This window comes from Polyodon spathula, chromosome 19 (genome assembly GCF_017654505.1).
Source record: "Polyodon spathula isolate WHYD16114869_AA chromosome 19, ASM1765450v1, whole genome shotgun sequence".
Taxonomy (NCBI): domain Eukaryota; kingdom Metazoa; phylum Chordata; class Actinopteri; order Acipenseriformes; family Polyodontidae; genus Polyodon; species Polyodon spathula.
The window spans coordinates 11,900,662-11,926,568 of record NC_054552.1 but is presented as its reverse complement, the minus strand read 5'-3'; the positions used below and the strand labels follow the sequence as shown (position 1 = coordinate 11,926,568).

Below are 25,907 nucleotides of genomic sequence, written 5' to 3'. Positions count from 1 at the left end.
CTTCACAAAAGTATCCTGTATGGCAGGGTGGCAATCTCAAAGCCCGCATGGTGTTTGCAACAAAGCACCTGAGTGATCATGCAAAAATGCAGCAAAAGGTGTTGTGGTCAGACGAGAAAAAAGACCAATTAGGACGTTATTCAGGTCTAAACACATGCACAAGCAGGTAACGTTGGCGTCAGACCCAAACACAGCGCACATGTTTCACCATCAAACACCATCCTAACAGTCAAGCATGGGCTGGGCAGCATCATGCATATGGGGATGCTACTCCTCAGATCGAGTGACTGGAAAGACTTGTATTAGCCTTATATGAAAAAAACGAGCGAGCAAAAGAACAGGCAAATACTAAGGCATACTCTGTTTCAAACCTGCTAAAACAATTAAAACTGGAAACGGTAGAAAAATTACCCCATTTCAACAGGACAATGGACCCAAAGCCCAAGGCCAAGCTACACGTGGAGATGCTTTAAATAATATGAAATGATAATCGCTGTCCTGAAACTGGCACCAGGAGATCAAGTCCTCTGACTTCTGAAAAATCCACATAGGCGAATACTGTATGAAATCAACTGAAAACTCTGTCCATAAAGACGAATACCCAAGCAACTTGAGATGTAGCTTGAGCAACTCTGGACTCAACTATAAGAAATGGGTACAAATTGCAACCAGCAGGGTGCAAAGTTGGCAGAAACTTACCACCCAAAAAAGACTTCGAAACATAGAATTGCAGCCAAAGGTGCTTCCACCAAATATTGGGTTGACGGGTCTGAATACTTATTGCAATCAGAAGTCCAGCATATTTACATTAAGATTACCTTCTCTTGAGTTATTTTAATCTCTGACATTTACTGTAACTTATATTACCCTTAGAAATCTTCAGTTTGAGCATTCAAGTTTTGCATAAAATAACTAACAAATTTAAAAAACGTTATGCAATCTATTGTAATTCCCACCAATATGACGGATCTGCACCTTTTCCACAAGCACTGGTGTGTGATAACGTAAATATAATATAATTATATATATATAATACTGATCCTGGTTCATTAGCTGAAATAAAAGAGTCCCAGAAATTTTCCATATTCAACAAAACGCTTAAATTTCTCAACACATCTCTCAAACATATATTGTTCACAAATTGTTTACACTCCCTGTTAGTGAACATTCTCCTTTGCCATTGATAATCCATCCACCTGAAAGCGGTTGGTGGCTATCAGAACTGATTTAAACATCATACCAATAAAGACCGCCGCCACGCCGTTTTAGGAATCTGGCTTCTTCACACGGCGGATCGTCTGGACCACAGCACATCTACGGAACAACAACACTGATTAAACTGTTATGTAATTACACAAAACAGAGACATTTTCTGACACACACTGATCATAAACTGTATACAGGGAAAACTCATCATAATGTGATGGTCGTCAATCACTCAACAGGGTCGTACCTGACTGCTGCAGTATGGCGGTCGTAAACCAACCTTCAGGTGGGCCAAATGCGCACCATTCGATGGCCACTGGCACGACGGAGAATCACCGATTTTCAAACGTGAACCCAGGGCATACTTGGTAGACAAAGTGTGTCATTAGCATCTATTGGGACGAGTACGAAGTCTTGACTGATGGCAACGTGTGAACAAGTTCCCCGATGAGGAGCAGTGGGTTATGGGCTGGGCAGGGCATAAGAAACTAAGAGAAAAACCAAACACCCGTTGCATTTTTATTGAGGCAATTTTCAACAGTAGAGGATACCAAAAATGCGCGATCCTGAGGTGATATTGTAATGCCATCATCCACCGTCAATACACCAAAGTCAACCTCATGTTTCAGCATGATAATGTATGGCCCCATGTCGCAAGGATCTGTAATCAATTCCTGGAAGCTGAAAATGTCCCTGTTCTTCCATGGCCTGCATACACACCAGACATTGTCACCCATTGGGCATGTTTGGGATGCTCTGGGTCGACGTGTATGACAGCGTGTTCCAGGTCCCGCCAATATCCAGCAACTTCGCATAACCATTGAAGAGGAGTGGGACAACATTACACAGGCCACAATCAACAGCCTACGAGTGGATGGGAACTTTCCTTATCTACCAAGGTGCGCCGTACTTCCGTAATGCATGGTCCCACACCAGATACTGACTGGTTTTCTAACCCACGCCCCTAACTATTCAAATCATGATTCCATGGACATTGGTATATATGTGTATAGACATAAGGGCTAGTACACATTTTCTTTATTTATTGTATATATATATTATTATATTATATATTTGTATTCATATATTATAATTCTATTACTCTAGATTTCATTTTGAATTATCATATATCACTATATCATTAATTAGATGCTGACTTAGCTTAATTTTGTTGGTCCCCCCTCAAATTAACGCCTCACTCAAATATCAGCTTTTTAATAGATGCTGCCCTCGAATAAACGCGCGCTCTCAATAAGAGAAAGGTAAAGGTGCTGTTTTTTTTTCTTTTAATAATGCTCAATAACTAATGAAATGAAAACGCACGAATCTGGCTATTACCGCATGGACGCCTCTCTAACAAACTGCAGCCTCAAACCACCGTGTAATACAAACTAATGTACACAAACCTACCTTAGTAAGCACATTGTATTTTATGGTACAGAACTGAAAGACAACCCAAGATGACATGATGTCGTGTGCTTGTAGGATGCCCGTAGGTTGTGTCGTCTCCCTATTTTGTCCCTGACAGACAAAATCTGGGGAGCAAGAGTGTAATACACTTTTGTGTATTTGGTTCCGCAAAATTCGACACGGGGATGTGACGGCGTATGGGGCTTTCGAACCAGCTTCACTGTAGAGAACATCCCCAATATGATAGATATTTTCTAAATACCAAAGCCAATTAGCAAATGAGATATGCTTCTTTAATGTTTCTGTCTGTCCTATTAATGTCATTTTTTTTGTTCGTTGTGTTGATTTTTTTGATGGATAAAATCTCAAAATCGTCTTTGGCTATGAAGTTCTCCATTCGAAAAAACAAGATCTTTTTGGTCAACGTAGTTGTGAGTTTGATTGTGCAGAAGAGGAGAAGAACGGGGCGGGGATATCGTTGGTTAGTTGTGTGGTGTCATCTGCAGGGTTGAGGTGGATTATCCAAAAGAGCTATTGACAATATTATATCGACATATGTTCGGGGTTTACTGTGTCCCACATCGCGAACACGTCCATCCGGTCGGGGTAGCATATTTAGAGACTGTCCAGTCGATAACTTTGTTAAATTTTATTGCGGACGCCTCGGTTTAACTTCATATGCCAAATGTATTAAATTAAAATAAAAGTGCCCCTTCGTTTCGGTACGCGGACTTACAAGTTTCATCCTACATACGTAACTTACTTGTTACGGCGCGTAGTGTACGTGCCAAAGGGACCCAGGGTTGCCATTGGGTCCATTACCGGTACGTTGTACATTAGCATGTGTACTGAAGACTTCTTTTCAAATTAAAATTTGCTGTAATTTACAAGGGGTTTTTAACAGTAGAGTTTTGAGCAAAATACGGACGAAAAGCTGTCCCATGAGTTGTCCGGGATTAGTGTCTAAAAACAACGGGAGAGTCCCGGCAAATAAGGGAGAGTTGACAGTTCTGGACAAGTAGACCACGTCTGAAAAACAATAAAAAAAAATCTGATCGGTGCTGGCTTGTTGCCCGGTGGAACGTTCACGACGATCGAAACTACACTGAATTTGACGGCGACTAGTGTGTTGATGGGACATTGGTGATGACATAACATGTCAAAACTTGCGGAAGTTCGAATGGATACAGGACTATAATGTCTAGTGAGACCTTTGCCCATGTGGATAAGTCTTTTTTTTTCTTTGTTTCTTATTTTTTTTCTTTTAGTGCAAATAAATAAATACACTTCATTTTATTTACTTGTCATAGTCGTTTTGGTATCATTATTTACTCGTTCGACTATGGGACTTGAAAAATGTTTTTTTTGTTTTTTCTTTTTTTGTCAGAACCTCGACGTAAAAGGAAATTATGTTTTCGTTAAAAAAAAATCGTAAAATACAGACACTCCCTAAATTGACAGTTTTGTCTCCTCGCAGGGCGCGCTTCAGTGCGCTTGCTCGCTTCGCAGAGCATCCTGAGCATGAGTTTGGATGCCATTTGTTCACAGTGTTTGTACTGTTACATTATTTTCCATGTGACAGTTCTTGATTTAGTCAGTATGTAATCAGGAAAATAATGAAAAGAGTGGATAATTATTCTGAGAGGACAGCAACAAAACACCACAACTAAAGGTAAGGACCCCATTTTTATTAATAGTATCCTGTTTTAGTGATACAGTCAGGAGCTTCCTAATTGAAAATTGTAATGCGCGTGCACTGGTATGATTGTTAACAAATAAACTCTTTTCAGAACCCCTTTCGCATCGAAACTATGGGTTTAGAACTAATTAATTTGGAAAAAAAAAACTTTTTCTCTTCAGCGTTCATCAAACTTAAAATGCTCAGAGCAGCACAACATGTCAGTGTTTCCAATTGTGACAATAAAATCACCTTGCTGTGACACGAACTAAACTCGTCGATTGTGATTCGTTATTAACAGAAAACTGAAAATCAGGTTTCCTATCTAGGTTATTTAAGTATAAGAAGCATAACTGAAGTAGTTGTCTGTGGAATTAATCGCATAGCACTGGTACACTTATCTACTGTACTGTATCATTTTCCCCATGGGACAGCAAAACATAATATTCGAGTTCACACTGTAGATAAGAAAAAAATATAATTTTTAAACTGCTAAAATATAATGTTCACTTGCTTTAGTATCCATTGCATCGAGATTTAGCCCAGTCTTTTAACAACACAAAAAACAACAAACAAACAAAATATGCTATGGTTGTATACCTGTTGAAAAGTAAAAGTCATAAATACTACCGTTCGCCTAGTTTTTATGGATTGCCATGATCAAAGGCAAACCTGGTAGAACTAACATTGACCATCATGATTGACACCCAGTGCGTTCGTATTCTAAAGACCTACTAATATTTGGTTTGCGAAACCCATACCGGAAGTTATCAGTGTTTATTGACGCAACACGCTTAAATAGATCTTTCTAAGCATAGCACGTACACCATTTACTTGGGTAGACGTGTCGTACAAAACACGGTTCGGCGTGACAATAATACAACGTCTTTAAGTCTACACTACACAGATTATATCACAAGAATTGGATCTGATTTATGATTTTAATAACTAACAATGTCAATTCGACCCATTCCATCAGAGTAGGTGTTTTTTGGTAATTGATACGTCTAGTGAATTACTTATTGGATATATTTCGTGTAGATAGATGTAGAAATACTTTCTAACAAAATTTTTTAGTTTATACGTTTTAAATCTGTAGGATTTCTTGTGTAACGCTTTGTAAGCACTTTTTATCATTAAAAGTAAAATCCATCTAACGTACATATACTAGTGACTGTTGATACAGACTGATGAAGTAATAAGATATAGGAATAACATATTATTCTTATATGAAATTTCTCTAAATATATATTTTGGATCGAACTGTCTAAATAAACGAAGTCTTTTGTTCAGAATGACGTTAAAATAAACGAGGCTGTCATTAACATCACGAAGGTACATGGTTTCTAGATGTACTGTACGTCTAATGTTTCACCCCCAGGAAACAGTACGTTGGTAATACTCAACACTAATATGCATCCTGTTCAGTCACGACTTGGAACCCCCCCCCTGAGCTACCCCCCTTCGTGGGCTCAGCTGCTCTTCCTCCTAATGCCAAGCTTGTGGGACTGCTGGGAGCTACACTCTTTTTGGTTTAAATATATTCAAACCAAGCTTTAAATGTAGCCTATTTGATGGCATGTTTGTGTTCTTTCATGTAACATAATTTGAAATGACTACCAAAGAGAAGCAAAGGAAATCAATGCATGAATGGTATCTGTAATAAATCACACACTTTCTACTATAAAGATTAGTGTTTCTCTCCTTTCTTTAATAGTTAATTTGTTGTGGTGCCAAGAGTAATTTACTCACAACGGTTTATTTTATCATTTAAATAATATACTTCAAATCCAGGATGGATGTCGGGCTAGTGTAAGTTTCAAAAAGATCTGCAGACTGTTTTGAAATTGTGAGAGCCTGACGGAGAGCAGGTAAAGTGCTGATAGCTAGCAAAATAATTCCATCAGTTATACCTGTTGTGCACATCTGTTTTCTAAATGTCAGATAAAAATGTAAGTGCAGTTTTGAAAGGAACATGTACTTTGACTTTCAAAAATGATATCTGGTACTTGGATAAAGTGTTGTTTGTGTGTGGTATTTAGGCTTTTACTTCCTAGGTGATTTCTGGATTTTGAAATTGTCCCCAACATGGACGTGCAGTATAGGTGGATTTTATGAAAGGATTGTGTTCAGAAGATCCTCTTGAACGGTGATTTTCATATTGTCTGGCTCAGAAAACTGAAGGATCTCACTAAAAGGGACCTAAAACTTTAACAGGGGTTTACCTTCCCGATTCCATCCGTTAAATACTTTCTAAAACTATGTCCTTCTAGGAGAACTTTTCCACTTAAAGTTATAACAGACGGGTGTCCTCCCTAAGTCAACGAATATTGTCCTAACTCCTTGTGGCCTCGGTGACTTTACTACTTCCAAAGTCATATGTCTAACAAATAATGACCAGTTCTGAGCCGATCCATTCTTTAACTCTCCCTCTGCACTTGAACCTTCTATGAAATGTCACAATAGTATTTGGAAATTGGAGATAGACTTAGCTCACAAGGAGGGAGTCAGTTGCTTCACATAGAAGAGTGTATGGAATGGGCTACTGTAGTGATGAACAAGGAGCCAGAATCATTTGGATCCTTTAAGACCCAACTTGACACATTTCAGAGATCAGTCAGCTAAGAGGAACAGGACGAGCTTAAATGTTCATAAATGTTTTTATGTTCTGTTGCCTGCTACAGTGAAACCTTCCTATTATGACCAGTCAAGGGACCATCAAAATGTCCATAACAGGGGGGTGTCATTGCTACTGAAGTTACATGGTCGAAACATTGGTCAAGGAATGTTACTAACATTTTATTTGTTCTTCTATGCAAACTGTTTAATTTATTTGTTTGTTTTTTTAAATATTTAAATCAAATGTCCAAACTATGTTTCATCCAGGTTTTCTTATTGGAGAGAAACAATGGTTTACATTGCTGATGCAGGGGGCCTTCATACTGAATATAAGGGGTAGCCTTAATATTGAAGGTTGCTATGTATTACAATCGGTGTAGCGCTGTATGGGAGGCATTTGAGACTGAACTTAGTCAAACTTGTTTGGAATTTACTAAATTAAAAGAAAAATAATGAAATCACATCACTTTATTTGATTACATGTTAAATATTTCATTTAAAATACAAGTCCATTTTTTTTATTTCTAAACAAAATTAATCGCTGTTTTTTTTATTTCTACATGAAATGAAAAATAATGAAATCCTATCTTATCACAAGACGAGTACCCCCCACCACCCCCGTGGGGGGGCGAAAATAAACCCTCCGTAAACTGGCTTGAATCAGTGAAGTTCTGGACAACATATAATTTGATTGTTTCAAGATGTGGCTTGAGAGTTCGCGGTGGAATCATAATGTCACAATTTATACAAATACTCTTTTTTTATTCCTTTAAAAAAGATGTCAGATGTGCTGCCTCCATTGACGACTACGACACAACTGTAGAGTTAAAAGACTTTTTAGTCTTTGGTCTCTGAGTGTTGTCCTACAAGGACGAGACAATTTCAAGGTTAAAAGAGGACTTTAATTTCATTTTTGTGTGCTGGGGGGATTTACCCCCTATGCTGCAGCCAAGCTGTATGTACCGTTTACCCAGAAAATTTAGAGTCGTCAAATGTGTTTAGGTCTCAAAACTTAGGGTAAGATTGCTTGGTGAAACGTAACGTTCGTCTAATTTTACAGAAGAAAACATAATGACACCATCTTAGAGGGGCAAAAATATAGGGAAATTCGTCTTAGTCTTCCAGGGTTTAACTCAAACTTAAAGTTTTTCACGTGAAAACAAGACCAAATGCCTAATAAGGTTTTTTGCCATTGAAACGTAGTAGAAGGTGTGCATTCAACATAACGTGAGTAGTAAGGTTGCATTGGTGGTGCTTTAAAATAAGCTACACTCAGGAGACCTAACATCTGTTCATCATTTTGAGACTGTTTTCATTCCATTGCATGTTAAATTACCTGGAGTGAAGTTTGTGTATGCAGCACAAGCAAAAGGTGTAAATCAAATGATGCAGCGCAAAATTTCCTTTTCATAACTATGTATGTTGCAACCCTGATCAGGCATATTATATGCGGTAGAGATTTACTTAAACAGGCCAAATGGATGACTATTAAAATATCGACGTACGTAATCATGGTATAGTTACTTGAGGTGTTTGTAGGACAGGAAGGACGATGTCACAACGTTGTCCTAGTCGTGGCTAGTCCATATCACAAAATTACACCATCTCTACGCCATTTCCCATTTTATATACTTTTTTATTTTGTTTTTTTGTTTTTTGCGACTAAAAAGGGTTTTTTTTTTGGGAGTATAAAAACAATGACGACGAACGATATATTACATACTTAGTATCAGAGTTTTTTTTTTTACGTTGGGGCTCGTGGCAGATTTATAGCTTTACATTGACAACCGTCCCCTTTAGACTCGAAAATTCGAAAGGTTGCTATGGCAGGGAAAGTCAGATTGACGAAGTTACTACCACGTATCTCGTTTGTTTGGTTTCGACACTTAAGACAGTGTACTACTTCTACGAATTGAAGTCTGTCAGCAGTAAAGGCTGCTGATCCTCATGGCGTAGACAGGTAATGTTTCCATGGTTGGTCTGACAAGGACTGACTGTGTTGTCAGACTAACCAATAAGTTTATAATGTACAATCCATAATCATTTTGGTACTTTATTGGGAAGGGGTGGTGTGACTTTGGCATTTTGGATTCCAGTCATAGGATATATGACGGTCAGTAATGTGTAGATTTCATCTGAGTAAAAAACGTCACTTATTCGAAAAAAACAATAAAACAATTTTTTTTCGCTTGCCTCCACGACTGAAGGAGTCAAATAGTGACGGTACCTTGTAAAGCCATCATGGGATAAACATCCGATGAAGATTTGGCGTATGTGTGTGTAGTTATGGCAGGAAACCCTTTTACGGGGCTCAGAGACTATGAAAATCTTTGTCAGGTGTACATGACCGAAAAATGCCAACGGACTCATTATACACGCATTGGAAGCACGTCGACCGGGGGTTTTTACTACTACCTAGACTCAAACATTCTCAATTTCGATACCCAGGTGGTCATGTTTTGTTTGTGGTGTGTTTGAACGGTATACGGCCGAAAATAATACTTAATGAATTATAACCCGGTCGTTACATGACCGAAAAGCATTAAAATTTTCCATCTGCCGGTTCTTAGGTGTATGTTCTCTTATCAGAACGCGGAATTTTATTAGGTTGTGATTTGGTTCAGATACCCCTCTTCATCTGTGACAAAACATTGTGTTACATAAAAATCTACTTTTTAAAAATGTATTTACTACTCAGAATGCGGCTCATGTTGCTTTTGTCACTGACACCCACTTCCTTAGAGATTGTTGTAGTGTTTCAGGCATTCTAAATTGGGTGAAAAATACAGTAGCTTGATGTCTTAAAATGTCTCTGCAGGATTTTCCCACACTGAAAGTTGCAGATATGCAGGAGCAACTTGGAAAATGCGCAATTCCCGCAATCTCGTGCTGAAATTCAAGCCCTGCTCAGTATCCTGATTAGACAGCGCCAACTGTTATGGGAATAGGAGCCACCTCACCGTAGAAGTACATCTTTCATAAGTGGGAAGCCTAAGCATCAAGTGGGGAGAGGTTCCCTGGGTGAGCTTGACAATGTCCCCCGAATCTGTTATGACGATGAAATAGCACAGGACCACAGTAGTACAGCATCAGTGATAATGCAATCTTTTTCTATTTTGTTACATTGCTTTTTATTCACATTTTGGTAAAATTTAAGTTTTTATTATTGAAATGCCACCTCCAAGTCATCAGAGGGTGAGATGCGATTATTGTAAAAAGTAAATGAGATGCAATGCTGGGTATTTGGTTAAATTTGTTATACCTTTCTATATATTTATTCCATCAAAAGTTATCAGTTATAAATACAGTATTTTAAATGTGTAATTCCCGTGACCAGCTAGTTTACAGTGTTTATTTGCTGTGTAATGGCAATTTAGACCCCACTTGTACTTTTCCCCTCCATTTCAAACCTATAAAGATGTAATATATCATTTTATTCAAAATCATACTACGTGTTAATAGTAAAATTGTGTGAAAAAAGTTGCAGTTAAAAGAAAGTATGAGTGCATTTTGTCTGAAGTAATAAATAAAAAATAATGAACTTTCCCTAAATTAGTACAAATATTTAATAATAAAAAAACATCACTCGGAACGAGAGGCATATGGTTACATTTTTCCAGTAAACAAATAAAGAAATGTTTGTTTTAAAACAGCGCTATGTCTAAGATATGCTCTTTACAGCCCACAATAATGATCGCATAGGCTGTCTGTACCTTGAAGATTTTGGACATTCTGCTACCCTGATATATATGTGTATGTGTGTATGTATGTATGTATTATATATATATGTGTACACCGTCTTATTTCCCCAAGTTCTGCCCAGTAGTGGCAAATAGGGGGCCCAAGAAAGGTGTAGGTCCAATACTCCCGAGAATAATTACTCCCGGTTGGGACAGTCGCTTCTGATTTTTATCGTAAGACTGATTCACTTCGGTCCCCCAGAATGCCACAGGGTTGGTATTAGCCAGGATTGGAATCACCTGGCTCTGCTTTAATGAGGGACACCTGTCAGCGATTAAGCGGGTGTGTAAAATAGCAGGTCTGACTCTTGACAGGGAGGTCTGTGTTAAGGTTAAGGCCTTTTGGGGCTAAGACTAAGCCCTTTAGGGACTGGCTGATATAAAAAAAGTATTGTTATACTTGATAAGTATATGTGTTGTGTTGCCGGTAAATGGCCTAGCCATCTGGTTTTTTGTAGCTAGGACTTATGAGAAGTTTAGTTAAGCTCCCCTTGGTGGAGTTAGGCTTTTGTTTGTTTTTGTGTACTGGAAATAAATATGCAGGCCTATCTTTTGTTCAAGTGCTTAATTTACACTTAAAGACAGTGTCAAAAATCCCGAAGGGTGGCAAAGCAAACCCATGTTGCCTTACTATTAAGTATATATATACTATCGTTAATAATATTATATATATATATATATATATATATAATATATATATATAATATATATATATATATAATATGATTTGTATAACTTTTATATTTATTTTTTTTATTTATTATATACCAGTCTCACTCGACTAGAATATAAATTATTTATGGACTCTTGTACATGTTTTGGTCAGGTGACAATAAAAAGAGTGCAGTGAATTGTCATGATCTACAATAAATACACCTAATGTTTAACTTTCAAATTATGATTGTGTTATGTACAGACTGCTTCAGAGATGCTTTGGCATTAATTTGACAGTACAGATTGGCGTGTCCTCTGTTTAATCCTAGCACTATGTGTTACAACAAATGGCTTTTTTATGGTAAAAAGTAATATCCAGTAATTAAACCTTTTTTTCTACCCAGCTATTGCAGCTGTTACCTGATACTTAGATCACTGTTTACCATGAACTAATGTCTTCTTTGAAGTCTGCCATTGCTTGGGGGAAAAAAACCCGTAAAATTAATTATAAATTCAGTGTGAGAACCACTGTTACAGATTGGTTAGAATTCCAGTACATGCTATCTTTTAAATATATGCCTTGTAATTTATATTAAGTTAATATGCTACGTTTGGGGTGTCTGTTATTATAACACAAATCGTTTTGCATAGTTTGAGCAGCCAGAGAGCCCTGCTAAAGAGGACACTGTACACACCGCATGCAGACTTTTTAAAGAGCTATTATATATGTATTTATTTTTAAAACCACATCCTTAACTACAACCACCTTGGCTTAAAGCTCCTGTTCCGCATTTTTTGGTTTTACCTACATTTTCACTGTTGATGCAATATAATAGCAATATTTTACTGTCCTTGCTTTAATTTCACATCCACACTGCCCAATTCACTTCTTATCAAGTCTCCGGGCTCTGAAGTTTAATCCCCCAAGTCCAGCTCTCAGCCTCTTGTTTTGAGCATAGTGCCGTACACACTACATTTAGGTATCTGCAAGAAAAGAAAAGAACCTGAAAACATAAGAATCTAAGAGAAAGCTGTTTGGCCCATCAAGTAGCCTAGTAGCCGATTGGTCTAAAAACTTTGCTGGGTCGTAAAGAATCCCAGTGATTCTAAATTAAATGTTTAACAGCTGGAAGAATTTTAAGGATGTAAATTGTAAAGGAACAGAGAGTTCAAATTAGTGAACAGGACAAAGCAGAAAACTGCCAAAAGCCTCCCCTAGGATATGACAGCACCTCATTATTTTGCTCATTGCTTAGTAAAGAATTCTTCAAGACAAACTTGAGCTATCCACATTAGCTCAGTAACCAAGAAGCTAAAGTATGCGAGTTCTGTACTGTCAATGTGGTTGCATTGCAGCACCAGAGCGGAAAATGTCAGTGGTTTGAGTGCTGGTTACTACTTCCTGTTGCATTGTCAGCCAGACAATAATGAAATTTCAGTTTGGACTGAAACTTTAATTTCAGCACCCCCTTCCAGCGAGGGCCATTTGGGTCATTGTTGCCAATGATATAACTAGGCCTTGTGATTTTTGTTTTTAACTGATAAAAATCAGTAAAACACCCCTGATACAAAAAGATGTACTCTGAAATAGTTACTCAATTCATGCTGACTTCACCCCTTTCCCATTTAAAAAAAAAAAAATCCTACTACAAAAAAACAAAAACAAACTACCTTTCCCAGTGCAGTTCGGCAATGTCCCTCCTTCCTGACTTGTAACTATCATTGATTCGTTCTGAATACTTTAAACCCACCCTGTGGCGGAGTGTTTTATGTTGTATGTAGTGTTTACCACAATCGTGTATGTAGTGTGTTAGTTGGTGTTTATGTATAAAATATACATGATATAAATATGGGTTACGAGCACAAGCAATGTATATTTGTATTTAGGCACAAGGATTTCACAGCACTTCACGTGCAGGTAAAATGTAATAATATGTGAGCATGGGGAACTGCACTTCTTTAATTCACGTGCAGTTGTACCGAGACTCCAATTGAATGATTGATTAGCAATCGAGTCTCGGTATAGCTGCATAAAAGCAGCATGTTTTCACTCACTCAGGGGTTGTGTGTTCGGTGAGTGGAGAACGGGTGAGAGAGAGAGGAGAGTTTTGATTAAAAATAACAATTGCTACAGCGTGCTGGAAGTGCCAGCACTGGTACTTGTTTAGTGTTCGTCCACTCGTTTGTCTCTGTTTAGTGTTAGTACGTTTTGTTTGTCTATTTATTTTGGCCAAAGTGCCGTGTTCTGTTTTGTTCAGCATCTTTATTTTCTGTTTGTTCATTTATTAATGCTTGCTCTCAGCTTCACCAAAACTGCATGTCTCTGTCCTGTGTGTTGTTCTTCCGGGTCTGACGTCACCACTACAGTCATCCTGGTCACACACCCCAACGGTGGAAAGTTTTCTGTCTGTAGACGAAATTCCTTCAAAATGGCCTCTCCCAGATCCGTTCCTATGATTCGTGTAGAAATGGCAAAAAAAAAAAAAATCAGAGGGGGGGCGGGGGATATTTTTTTTTTTCGGGGGGGCTGTAAAATGTTTTCGCATGTACTAGATTTTTGTGACCTTTTGTTTTCTGCTGTTGTGTAACTTGAGTTAGACCATAGGTACCAAACCCATCACGGAGGCAAACTATATATTTAGTCTCTACTTTTTTTGCTCTGTATATACACACTGTTATTCTGTGTTTTGTTATGGTTTTGCCTTTAAACAGTTTAAAATGTAATAAAAAAAAAAAAAATTCAGTAGACTTTTCAGAAAAAAAAAAAAAAAAAAAAACTAAACTAAATAATCCCATCTTCTGCACTGCACTATTTACAGCATGTTAGCAGCGGTGAGACTGCAACAGAAGATGCTTGGCAGTTTGTGGAGACTACAAAAAATGATTAATTAAATATTGGCTACATAGTTGTTAGTTTAGTTTGCTTTTATTCTCTATTCATGGAATATATGGTTTGAAAAAAAAGGCAAAAGAGAACCAGGAGGTAATAAGGAAGTCAATAGGTTTAAATTGTTGAAGGGCCATGAATGGGGTTAAGTTCAACACCATCGCTAAATAAAATGTTGTTCCTGTTATTAAGCAATGGTAATAATCTGAAGCAGTGGCATTTCAAAATAACATAAACCATTTTTTACTTTTGTGAAGTAAGCTAGAATGATTTATTTTTTTCATTACAAACTTATCATTGTTCTTTATTGAAATATAAAAGCTGAAAAAAAATTTTCAGCTTTCATATTAAAGCTTGTGTAATTTCAAGTAAGCCTATTTCTGTATATAAAATGAGAATACAGTCACAGCCCTTTCGCAGCCAGTGTGATCTTACTTTAAAGGCACGTACCTGAAATCGTAAGATAATTCTTATGTTGCTTATATTACACTCCCTGTCATTCTGCCCTTGTTAAGGAGATAAAATAATGCACCCAATGTAATAATGTAAGTGCAAAACTTGCCTTGATATTTAAAGTATAAAAATAAATATTTTAAAACTAGCATAAAATGACTTGGTTGCAGCAGCAGCAATTACAGTATTGTTTTTAGTTATTTTATTATGGGCAGACTTTGGACAATGGACCATATTTAGAAGCAAGCACAAAGGGAAAGACAGAATTTCTAATGGAATAAGACCATTTCAATGGTATCTTTCCTGTGCACAACTAAGTTTTTGCTGTTAAATTTATACTGCTGAAATAGTTTTATTAAGCAAAAAAAAAAAAAAAGTCTTTACATTTATATAGTAAAGTACTGCTTCTGACATGGCAAGTATTTTGAACGACCTTAAATTAGGGAATACTTGCCTTCAAAAGAACAGTACTTGCTTTTCTTTGTTTAGCACTTTCCTTTAATAAACTACATGTGGGAATTTTAATTGCAGCACTGTGCAGAGATGTCATTGGCACTGGTTGTGCCATGTGGTGCTACTTGCATGTATTTGTAATTAATGCATGCTCAGTAAGTAAATGTTGAACATTTTATGCTGAAACACCTGCCCAATTTTGTTGGTTTGTAAACACTATAACCGTAACTTCACAAGAGCAAAGTTTGCTTGGTTTCTTAGAGCTTCTTAATTAGTCCTTCAGCTTGCCCCCCACTTTTTAACAAAGTGCCTATGATTGATTGAGACACAAAATTATTGGACTATTGCTTATGACATTTGATTAAAACACTGAATTGTTGTACTGCTTTTAGAACAAAATACTCACTTATAGGTACCAAAACGTCACTGAATAAGAAAGTTTAGTTGTCCAGAGCTATACAGAGCTGTATACTCTGAGTGAGTATAATATAGATTTTAACAGTGAACACAATCAAACAATTTGTGATTAACAGGGGCAGATCTAGCCTTGTAGCTTGATTGGCTCACAAAATTCTTTAAGATACATAAAAGGCTTCCTGTGACCCCACCTCTTCTCAACAAATGTATATAACATACTTTAACGAAATGTTCCTTTCAGTGCAGTTTGGAACACATTTACTAGTAAATGCAAGTAACCTACTAAGAGTACAACTATAATAAGCAATACTTGGGAATTATTCAAATATAAAAATAGCTTCTGCCTGTTTTTTTACTGCTTTTCTACCAAAATGCACGCAATATTTACAACAGGCTTCATCAAATTATGCAAAGACTAAATGTTTTTTGTTTTGTTTATTATTATTATATACTTATAAACAGTGTACAACACATTACAGCTATTTTCCCTCATCTAACATCTTGTCCCATGATGGCTAAGTGGAAAACTGCTGCAGCACAGTGATCCTTTTTTCATACCGAGATGGCTTTAGTTTATTTTAAAGTGTTTTTGTTTTGTTTTTTAAATATAGCGTTTAAATAAAATAAAAAATATGCTTAGTGACAAACTAGGTTAGCAACACTAAAATCGAAGGAAAACACAACATTACATTTTTTGCCAGGGAATGTTTGTCTTGAAATGCTTCTAAACAGTACACTTCACGTGTTGTTTAAAGATTAGTCTGCCTTGCCAGAGGCTGCAAGGGAAGCCATTTTTGGGTTTCTTTGTAATCAATAGAATCTGCTTTTCCCCACAGCTAGCCAATCAGAAGTGATAGGGGTGGAACGTAAACACTTTAAAAAATGTTTGTGTAGGTGCTAGGCATCTGCAGTTCAGTTTTCAGAAACTTGTGTGGCTCTCTAGAAATATACCCAGAGTGTTTTTCTAGCAACAGAACAAACATAGGAAAAATAAATAAACTATAAGTACATTTTTTAAAAATTGTCTAACTGGCAAAGTATAACAGCAAAACTTGTTGTCCTTCACACAAATCTTGTTGTCCCTGCGTCGGGCGACATGAATTGCACACCCCTGAATGTTGGTAAACAGTCAGACCTATGTAGAGAACTTCTTTTCGTTTTGCTTAGGAGAGCACAAAAGGTGAAAATGATCATTGTAAATTAAGTTCCCTGAGTGACTCCCTTCTTTGTGGAGTAAGTACAGTACTCTATCAACGTTCATGGTGTATTTTGTGTTTGTCCTGTTGGTAACTTCACCATTCAGTTGCACTACTGCATTATCTATCACAAATATCTGTAGAAATGGCATGCTGAATGGAGCACTGCTTTAGTGATGGATTATCTATTGTTTTTAAAATTCCTTAGATTTTTTTTCTTTTAGTGTAGCACACGTCTTTGTCATTTTTGAAAGCTGGAATGTTGGGGTGTAATGGTGAATTGCTATATTGAATTGCTATATTCTGCAGTACATCGCAAACCACAAATATTTTTGCACACATTTTTGGGAGATAATTACAGTACACCTCCATATATATCCAAACACCTGAAATGCAGCCTAATAATCCAACTCTTGTTCCTATTCCTGTTGACAGGAATCTCGGCTATTAAAGCATAAAGTGCAGCCGTTTCTTCTGCCAAAACACCCTCATTATTAGATGCAGGAAGAGAATAGCAACCTACACATTCATTAATATAACCCTGCATATATAGATGTGTATGTACAAATAAATAAAGAATGCAGCATGTCGGCTATTTTAATTATCAGCAAAGCACCAAAAAGTCAAAAATAACAAACAAAAAACCTCTGAACTGAAAGTAACGCAGTTAAAGTAATAGACCACAAAACATCCCTGGAGTTCCACCACCATGGAGCAGCGTAAATTATTAGACTACATACAGAGAAGATATGACCAGATGACATTTATACTGTGCATCCAACAGAACTAAATTAAACTAACATTGAAATCTAGACGATCCATAAATATTAAATGAAAAGCTGACATACATGAAAGTACACATTTTGCTTACTAAGCATAAACAATGGCAAAAACAGTACGAAATGGTAAACCTCATTTATAGATCTCCAGAACCTAAATGAAACACGTAAGTCCCATGAAAAGAGGTATTTATAATCAAAATTGCTTGATCAAGTCTTTGTCAAGCTTTTATCATACACTCCTACCCTGTCGATATTTCCGATTTACATTTGACTATTATCCGATAAATATAATATATATATATATATATATATATATATATATATATAGACATATATACACACACACACACACACACACACACACACCCTTTCAGGTACTGTTCCACTTGGGTGTTTTAGCAGGGGATAGCAAATACTAAGCAGTTTCTGTAGAGTTTGTATTGATGCTTTTAATTAAACTGTTTAGTATTACAGCAGAAAACCCCAGTCTGCTGCTGGCAGTTGCTGATTTGTTTTGCTCTTTGTTGCCTGTGCGAAGCAGTGACAGTGTACGCAGATGGTACCAGCTTCCAGATGGGCCTATGAATAGACTGAGTGTGAAATGTTTCACCATTGAATTCTCTCGTATTTGTGTGTGTGTGCAATATTTTTGTTTTGGGGAGTAGGGAAGGTGATATTTATACTGTTGCATTTGTTGATTGAAATTAGAGTTCACCAAGTTTTACTTTAAAGCACAATATTTTTTTATTTGCATTTGAAATACAATGAAACTGTAAGATGAGACCACAATTACTAGAAGATTTTAAAATTATTTAAAACAGGGCTGGCCATGGTTCATTAACTCAAGAATGTGGCGTTTTGGACGTATCCCTTTGTATTGGGTTTGAAAAGACTGCAAGAACAGAATCTGTAGTCTTAGGCAGAAGCAAGCATATTGGTGCACCATATTGCAGCATGTTAACGTTGTGTTTTACATGGTGTCTTCGCTACAGGCTGTGACAAGTGTAGTTATTTCTTTATAGTCCCCTATATATATTCAGCGCCTATAGAAAGTCTACACCCGCTTGAACTTTTTTTGTATTTTGTTGTGTCAGTGCCTCAGAGTTTCATGCATGGTTAAATGATTTATTTTCCACTTATCTATACACCATACTCCACACTGTTAAGGGGAAAAAAGTTTTTATTGAGAAAAGAATTGTATATTAAAAATACAAAACTGAAAGATCATAATTGGCTAAGTCTCCAACCCCCCTGAGTTAATACTTGGTGGAAGCACCTTTGGCAGCAATTACAGCTGTGAGTGTTGGGATAGGTCTCTATCAACTTTGCTTGCTTAGATTTGGCAATATTTGACCATACTTCTTTAGAAAACTGTTCAAGCTCTATCAAGTTCCTTGGGGAGCATTGATGGACAGCAATCTTCAAGTCATGCCACAAATTTTCGATTGGATTTAGGTCGGGGCTCTGACTGGGCCACTCAAGGACATTTACCTTTTTGTTCCTTAGCCACTCCAGTGTGGCTTTGGCTGTGTGCTCTGGGTCGTTGTCATGCTGAAAGGTGAACTTCCATCCCAGTTTCAGCTTTTGTGCAGAGGGCAGCAGGTTTTCCTCAAGGACTACTTTGTACTTTGTGCCATTCATTTTCCCTTCTATCCAGACAAGTGCCCCAGTCCCTGCCGACAAGAAACATCCCCATAACATGATGCTGCCATCACCATGCTTCACAGTAGGGATGGTGTTCTTTGGGTGATGCGCTGAGTTGGGTTTGCGCCAAACATAACGCTTTGCATTTAGGCCAGAAAGTTCCATTTTAGTTTCGTCAGACCACGACACTTTTTGCCACATGGCTACACAATCTCATGAGTGTTTTTTTGCATACTTCAAACTGCATTCAAGGTGGGCTTTCTTGAGTAATGGCTTCCTTGTCACCATACCATACAGGCCAGATTTATGGAGTGCTTGGGATATTGTTGTCACATGCACACTTTGACCAGTCTTGGCCGTAAAAGCCTGTAGCTCTTGCAAAGTTGCCATTGGCCTCTTGGTAACCTCTCTGATCAGTCTCCTTCTTGCTTGGTCGTCCAGTTTGGATGGATGGTCTGATCTAGGCAGGGTCTTGGTGGTGCCTTACAAATTTCAAGAATATTTTTTTCACTTGAAAGTTGTGGGGTAGGATGTGTAGATAAATGGAAGAAAAAAATATTTTAATGCATTTTAATTCCAGGCTATAAGGCAACAAAAGGTAAAAATTTTGAAAGGGAGTGTAGACTTTTTGTAGGCACTGTATATATGTCACAGGCACATACATAATGTTATTTACATTTTAAATAGTGAGCAGATTGTTTGAGTAGTATTATTCCTTGGGATAACAAAATACTGAGCTCAAGTCATGTGATTTCATAAGAACGCCAGGTGCTCAGTGTTTGGTATTTTGAGTTGTTAGAATTCCCCAAATGAGTAGATTTAAGAATCTGTAAATAGCCATTCGAAAAGACATGATTTTAATGAACACAAGAACACGGAAAGATATGATTGTGCCCCACTTGAGAAATGACGATCACCTGGTTGCTATTGGCGTGATTGAAGGTGGCCTGTCTGTGAGGGAAGTTGCCAGGAAAATGAGATGTTCTGCTTCAGCAATCAGAGGACTAGTCCAGAGAAACCAGGAAACCGGTTCTGTGAGGGACAGGCCACGTACTGGTAGGCAGAGGGTCACCACACCAGCCCAGGACCGCCACATCTGACTGATCCATCTGTGTAATCGTTTTCAGACTGCAGTAGCTACGGCATGAGAAATTCCAGGAAGAAATAACCCGCGTGTCAGCAGGAGGACCCTAGCTCGCCGTCTGCATGAAAATGATTTGCATGCTCGGAGTCCGTTCAGGGATAACTTGTTGACAGCTGAGAGATGAAATCGCTGTCTTCTGTGGACCAGAGAAGGTGGTAGCAGAGAGTGGTGGAGTGTTTTATTCACTGATGAATGCTGTTTTGCCCTTGATAGATTGACGGAAGACAACATGTGTGGAGATGTCGTTGTGAGCGTTAATCAGACTGTTGCGAGTTCAAGCCAACCGGTGGGGCGGTGGAAGTGTGATAATATTGGGAGGAATCTCTTTTAACGCAAGAACATCTTTGGAACAGATTGAGGGCAACTTTACTGCTCAACAATGCATTGACAAAGTCCTTGAGGCAATAGTTTTTCCGTTCTTGCAAGCCAATCCGGACGTGTTGATTTTCCACCAGGACAATGCAAGACCACTCAGTGCTAGGATTACAATTGCAAGAAAACAATGCAGAGGTATTGCCATGGCCAGCTTTTTCTCCTGACCTGAATCCAATAGAACATCTGTGAAACCAAATTGCTAGTGCCATCCACAGGAGACAACCGCGACCAGCCAACCTTTGCCAGCTGGCTACAGCTGCACAGAAAGAGTGGCGGAATATCCCACAGCAGTCTGTCCAGGGGCAGATCATGTCTGTGCTTCAACGCTGCCAGTATTATGTTAATCCTCAGGGAGGTCATACCCGATACTAACTGTAATGTTTTCATTTTGACAGGGTGTCACGTTTCATACTAGAAACATCATCATTCTTTGATTTGTATTTGTGATAATGAATACAAAATTAATGGGAATAAATAAATTGCTTTCACTGCATAGTTACTTCTGTATAAACAACAAGGCCAAAATCTATGTCTGACGTACATATTATAGCATTTAAGTATTTAGATCAATTTTTGAAATTTAAAGTTTGAATAACCGTCATCAGATCATTTGAGACCTTCTGTACTTTCTAGTTGTCTGAAACCTGAATTATAGAACTTAATTTTGTATTAATTAACCTTATGGTGAAACTACAAACACACCACCATCATTTCTGTTTTAATTTAGAAGGGTTAAGGCTGAGATATTGACGTGGGCTACAAGGCAAGTGAAACCACTAGAAGGAAGTGGCAGATCAGCTGGTTTGGTCCTAGTGTTTTACTCAGCCTTTTGCAGTAATTCTGATGTTGGAATCCAGAACATTCTGAAATGAAATAGGCATACTGTAGGTATATAAGCTAAATGAATGGCAAGAAAATAAAAAGATTTTCGCATGAGTCCTTAGGCTACAGGGCATTGTGAACATTCAAATGTAAACCACCAGTGACATCAAAGACTTAGGGTAGGAGACACTTCACACAGAGTGGTGAGGGTATGGAATGGGTTACCTACTGTAGTTGCTGATGCTGAATCACTGGGATCTTTTAAGACCCAGCTTGACAATGTTTTGAGAGCAATAAGCTACTATCTGTCTGTCTATCTATTTATCTATCTATCTATCTAAAAACAGAGCATGGGTGGTGGGTGTGGCAGCTCTCAGTTGGAAGTGCAATACTGGAAAAATAAAAAACAACAAACTCTGCTTTGTCATTGTTTTTAAGGAGGTTAGCCGTTCTGTTATTACTCAATAAAAGAATGGTAAATAAAGCACAGTTGTGATTACACTAATTATTAATGACACCTGTTCTAAAACCACTGCTTGCTGAAAAAAAAACACTTCACATTGACTTTCACTGGACTACAATACATGTTTCAGACAAACACAGGTAAATAAATAACTTTATAGTATAATAGTGATCTTTGCATTGCTGTGGCATGTTCAAGCGGTAATAATGGAACTACCTCATTGAAATACTGACCAGGAGTTATATTACTACCTTGTAATACACCAGAGCAATGTCATTGTCCCTTGAGTATAGTCCTGTGACGATTTTGTTTATTGTTGTTGACTTTGATTAATGTTAATGCTATATGAATGTGTTTATACATAATCAGTATTTGTATGCCAAATAAAATATAAAAATATAAAAACCGCTTTTAAAGATAAGCTTGTCTTTATTTTTTATTGTTCTTGTAGTACACTAATTTATGTTGATTACCATGTTGTATGTAGTGTTTATTATTAATAGAAGTGCACACTGGGTACTGCAAAAACGAATTTGAATTGCTGGGGTTTAAAAAGTGCCTTTATGTAAAATCATTGGGCTTTACTGTAAACCTAATACAAGAATACCATGTAAAACTCCCTTTGAGGAATAATAAACAGTCTTCATTGCAGTAGTGTGACTTGGTATATTGCAGCCATGTTGTGCTTTCTTAAATTAAACAAGACATACTGATATATAATTTCACTTGGTTAAAATATATTAATAATAAATCAGGAAAGCTACAGTGTCAGATGTACCAGAATGTATTTACAGGTTATTCTCAGCGCTATTAAAAGCGTGTTTGTGTGAGAAACGGATGAGTGGTCAGGCTAGCTATCTGTGCAGTTTTAGGTTTGTCATGCCTCATTTGTAATTTGTCATGTGATGTTATGTTCTTAAAGCTGAAGTCACTGGGTATAGTACCTAGGGATGGGTCAGTGTAGTCGAATACACGATTACACAAAAATAAAAAAACGATTTGAATAGCATATTTACATATTCAAGTACTCGAAAAAGACTTGTAGAAGCTACTAGTAAATGTGCATTCATGTGAATGAGATTGGCATTGGCATTGGTTAATCATGCAATGCTTGTAATAGCAAAGTTCTACAGTAAATGTATTCTGTTTGAAATTGTTGCCTTGTTTTGAGCTAATGTTAACAGATCCCCCGCTTGAGTTCCCCTGTAGTGACTGCACACAGCTGCTGTTGCTAGGCAGTCATGAAAGAGCTTCCGGGAGTATGGCTAACTTTGTAAACAAATGGATATAGCAAGTGCTAAAATGAAGCCAAACTTTGGTAACATTGAAATTAGAAAGCTAATTTAGCTTTATGATGAATGTAAAGACATACTAAATACTAAGCAGAACTACGCAATGACTAATAAGAAAACAGCATGGAAGTATTTATTTATTTATTTATTTATTTATTTATTTATTTTTAACTCTAGACTGCAGTACAATGTAAAACATCTACTGTTAATGGATGGAGTAATGTCAATATTTGCACTGATCATTAAAAGTACAACCAAGTATGTTCCTTGTTTTGAATTATTTACAGGTTATCGAATAAACAAAGTAACTTGAACAAGGAAATCTTGTCTTAGACATTTGTTTGTACAGTTCGTGAACCTGGCTGGGTTAAACCTGTTATGCTGTCTGCTGTAGTACACATACATATTTGCCTTTAATTCTTAATTTCAAGTATTCAAATGCACGAAAATCTTGGCCCCCGTGTATTTGAATAGGAAACTATTTAAAATTCCCATCCCTAATAGTACCCTGTTCATACAGTATGGCACATGTACCATGACATTGTCAGTGAGGTGTAGGGCACCCGTGGGCAGCCAAGACAGCAGTGCTTTGTCATGTAAAGTCTGCAAGGTGATTTTGTTCTGGATACTATTCAATGATTATGGCCAGTTATTCTTCAGGGAAGATGTAGGTGGAAATGTGTTTTCCAGAAGGCTACAGCTATTGCTTTTGAGACATTTTCATGCACTGTACTTCTTTACCCCTGCAATGCATTACTAGCCTTGGCAGTCCTTATTAAATTATCACAGTACATTTATAGTTACACTGCATAGTTTACCATGGTTTACAATGTTTTTAACCTGCTTTGCCATACTGTCGTGCATATTTACGTTGTATATCTAGGGTTTATGTCACAACTGTGTTCTTGCCAATTGCCATTAAAGAAAATACCCATTATAGCTCATAATGTAATTATTAACCATAATAAACACAATACCTCAATAAGAACTAGCAATTCTGGCTTAATTATCCCTAGATTCATGATGAAAAGAGATTAACAATGAATATTATGTATGTTTAAGTATTTCAAATCAATTATAAATGTGTATTTGTTATAAGACAAAAAGAAAACTAACAATCCAAATGATTACATTTATTCATATTATCAAAGGAAGAAGAATAAAGGTTAGGTTTCATAGTTAAAACATATGTATAAAGAAGAAACAAAATAAAACATTCAAGGAAAAGTGATGCATTGTTAAGTGTTCATAATAAATCCTTGATGTGCTCTCTGATCATTGAGTTCTGCATTAGTGAATCAGTCTTAATAGTTCATCATGCATTGTTTGGTTTTCCTCACACATCACATATATGTATGCCAGCTTCCATGTAGCTAAGTACACATGTACAATGTTCCAGCATCTAGTTGAATAGACGCACATTACATATTGTGATTATATCAGTATCATGGCTTCAGTTCAGTTACTTGTAAACACACAATATACGTTTGATATTTATTCTGTTGGTGCGATTTTTAAAACAAAGTCGTCTTAACACATCTTCCTCTCTGTAGAAGTTTGTTGGGCAGAAGTGCAGTGCAGTATCGCTGTAAAATCTCTACTATAGGCAAAAGCTTTTTTCGTTCTGGAGACAGCCCATCTTCTCCGGGACAGCTTTGAAGATTACATCATTGCATCTTTGTTGAAGAACTTCGGAGTTTGATGAGTTGAGAGCAATGAGATGTTCTGAAGAAAGAGCGAATCCAGCGAGAATCCAAAGAGCCCAGAGAGTCCAGAGCATCCAGAGTCATCATTTTTTGAGTTTAAATAACACAATGTATAGACGACCCCTTGTACTGTGAACAAATCCTTGTCGGTCCTGCCATTGGTTCACAGTGTTTGATAGACAATTGCATGTCACACAAAAAGGGTGTGTTAGAAATAGAATGTGTCCGCCTAGTTTGTTATCAAAGGATTTTACATTTATCATTTAAACATCCTATTCAATATAACTTTAGTTACGTTCATTGGGGAAGCATTCAAATTTCAGTTTAATTCTCTATACAAAATTACGATGACAAGCATATAAAACACATCATAATACAATCAAAGGATAATATTTAAATAGTTATTAGTTTATAATATTCATTTTCAGATAGTATTTTGGAAGGCAAGCTTCAAACAGTTAACACAGTTTGTGGCCTGTGCCTTATCTAATCAGCTCTGAAGTAACAACCCAATCCCCACGGCATGACACATAGACAAGAGACTGACTTAAATATCTGGAAAATGCTTATATTAAAATGAATTTAACCATGAATTTCTTTGACAATACCTTTCCAGTCTTTACAAATCAAACCTATGTTTTACCGTACTTTCACTGTAATTTCACTGTACTTCCATTCTGCTTTTACTATGGAAAAAGGGATGTGTATGTTACTAAGAAAATGTTTAAACTTTTAACTTTTTGAGAGTATTCTTAATCTGAAAATCCATCATAATAAGCACTCCAATAGAGCACTTTATTATTTTGTTTATACAAATTACAACAAAATGTATGTATTTTTAAAATTTAGTTATTTATTTTTTGTGTGAGCACCTGCGCCAATGAAAAGTAGTAGTATTCGGTGATAAGGAACTAAAAAGCTATTGGTCACAGCTATATTGTGGGTTTCGAGTTATAAAAAGAGGCC

At 37.0% G+C, this 25,907-nt stretch overlaps 1 protein-coding gene across 1 annotated transcript in view; it reads left to right on the top strand.

Moving 5' to 3' along the window:
- Nucleotides 1-4,105: 4,105 nt before the first annotated feature.
- LOC121294751 (USP6 N-terminal-like protein) overlaps nt 4,106-25,907 on the top strand; it is a 107,801-nt gene continuing 85,999 nt past the window's right edge. The window contains exon 1 of the mRNA XM_041218811.1: nt 4,106-4,288. The gene's annotated coding sequence lies outside the window, so the exon portion shown is untranslated. The remainder of the gene's footprint in view (nt 4,289-25,907) is intronic.